Source organism: Athene noctua, chromosome 5 (assembly GCF_965140245.1).
Source record: "Athene noctua chromosome 5, bAthNoc1.hap1.1, whole genome shotgun sequence".
NCBI lineage: Eukaryota > Metazoa > Chordata > Aves > Strigiformes > Strigidae > Athene > Athene noctua.
In genome coordinates this window covers 56139451-56142189 of record NC_134041.1, presented here as the reverse complement: position 1 = coordinate 56142189, position 2739 = coordinate 56139451, and positions in this window count along the sequence as shown.

The window sequence follows — 2739 nt, the reverse complement described above, 5'->3', positions numbered from 1 at the left end:
ACTCAAGGACACAGTAACTCTCAAAGCTTATTTTTAAGACTAGACAGAATTTAAAGCACTGGCAGACAGAAGAGGCAATTCGCAAACTACAGTGTTGAACGGACCAGATATGAATCATCACAAACAGAACACAACACACACGTACACCTTGGAAAGCTATCGCTCCAGTCACTCCATTCTGCAATAGCTGTGTCACATCTTCAGATTTCTGCAGCAATCCGAAGCAAATTATTAGGGGCAGAGAGCAAAGAAAACTTTTCTGCCACTCCTGGGCAAAACCAGGCTGAGAAAAATCCAAATCCTCCTTTAGCTTGTACATACAGGCATTTTTTTCAAGACAATTCTTCTGCCTCTATACAAAGACTTTCCTTAAAACATATAACAGTGGATGAGATTCTGATTTTTCTACTTCCATGCAGTTCCTTCTCATGCAATTTATTTTCCAATAGAGCAAGCTAGTGTGGATTTTGCTAAATAACCTACCTTGCTCCATCCCTGTTTGAGGCCCTCTTCAGTTCTAACTATCGCTTCTAATTTAGCAACCCAAGCTTGCCATAGGGCATCTGCAGCACCAAAGGCAGTGCTTTAACATCTAGAGAAGATGCTGCGTAAATTATTTCAGCCTTTCCCATTCCAGTCCCATGCATGCCATCATTACTGGTAACACACTCGGTGAAGCAGATGAAGGAACTGGTGTCATGAAGTTTTTTCACTCTTGCAGTATGTGGCTGCACAGCAGACATCACAGCATTGAGAATGAGCATGTGGGAAGAAGCAAAACACGCCATCAACTTAGAGAGTAGCACCTCTAGAAATGTCACTTTTAAAGGACAGAATAAAGTTTAGTAGTCATGTAGGCTTAAACAAAAAAAATCACCACCTCCAAACTTAACTTGAAAAGGGATTCTGAAAGTCTTGATAAATCTCCAATTTTGTGCAAGTAGTTCTAAACCTTGGACTTTAGACAGGAAATTGAAGTGAGAGCTAAAGGCTTGTCTATTCTTACTCTGCATATTATCAACTCACTATTGAGCTGTTTCCACCAGCTTTCTAGCTACCCTTTTTCCTACTGTGCTCAATAACAACCTTAATGCTAGATTCAACCCAGAGGAAAATTCCTAACACAGCTGAAATTACTTGTTATTCAGCTGCATTTAGGCTCTATTATGCCAAGCACTGTACCAAAAAAACCACCAACCCACCACTCTGCTCTACTATCTATTCCCACTTTAATGAGATTATTTGATAAAATCCACAATCAGTAGATGGATTTAGTAAGACATTTCCTAAGTACAGTAATTAGCTTCATGGCCTATAAACTGCTTATCTCTTCCAAAATTCAAAATAACTGTGAAGCTGATGCCCTAGCACTGGCAATCCTCATGAGCTAGCTGAGAGTGCTGCCTGCTATTACCGCAGGCAAGTTAGGTATCTGATGGTCAGAGAATACAGACCTCCAAGGTGTGTCCTTACATGCACTGGATCAAACAGCATGAAATCAGTAACCTTAGGTATGAATCTGTGGCTAGGTTCTTTAAGTCCTTCTCTTGACTGGATACTTCACTTGTATCCGGGAATATTTTGCTCTGTAGCCACCCCCAATGCATATTCAGAGCTCTGTATGCAGAGAACAAGTTTTAAATTCTTCAGGGTTCTCAAATACAAAGTCTATTGACATGCTAAAAATTTTGGGGGCACTGCAGTTACTTTGGCTTCAGTTTGTTTCAATGTTTTGTACCTTACCCTCTGTTCCCTAAGAGGAGTAGCTAGTGTGTGTAGCTACTGACTCCCTAGAACTACAGAAAGCTTTATTGTATCAGGTACAACATCCTCCCCCTTCTGTCTTAGACTTACTGCAGGTAGTAATTTCCTACATGATCATCATTCCCTGGGGAAGTTACTCCATACCAACTTTAGTCATCTTCTCTTACCCAGCCTTACACAGCAAGTATATGCACTCTCAGCTCCATCTCCTTTCCTGCACTTCCTGAAGTTCCCAGTGAGGAGCAAGGGTGCTTGCAGATGAAGACCCAGACAGCTTTATTCTTCTGCTCCATTTAAAGTGCCCTACAAAGTCAAGGCAGTATACTGTTCCTCACTGTACTATTTAAAGTTACGTAAGGTACTCTTTAAGGTTGCTTTATTTTTTATATATATATACACACTATTGCAACACGAACGGATTTTGGGTTTACAACTACTTTGCTAAGAAATATACGGTTCATAGTAAAACCTTAAGTTTTCCAGAATAACACTTCAATTATTCAATACCCCTTTGCCAAAAGCCTAGATGAGATTCACATTTTCACTGGAGGAAGACATTCACATTTTGACTGGTGACTGTCACTTGGCTCAAGTTATGCTGGTCTCTCAGGCTCCAGGGAGATAGTGGAAGAATTGTTACACCAGCCAGGGTCCCAAGAAAATAGTGGGGGCTGTGATTTGTTTTGACACCGTTCTAGGGTATTTTCAGACTTCTCAGTATCTTCTGATATTTAATTTTTCAGTTCAAGAACCAGAACACTATGAATTTGGACAAGCACAGGTTCGGGGTGGTTTTCTGTCGGCATTGGCAATGTGCAAAAACGGGGAAAAAGACAGAAGAAAATGTCTTTAAAGAATCGCTTTGTCTCATACTTGTGAAATAAGCAGCTCCAATATGACCAAATAGTATTTACTACATCTCAGTGGAATCCTCTAAAGACAGACAATATAAACCAGAAACTTAATATATACAAG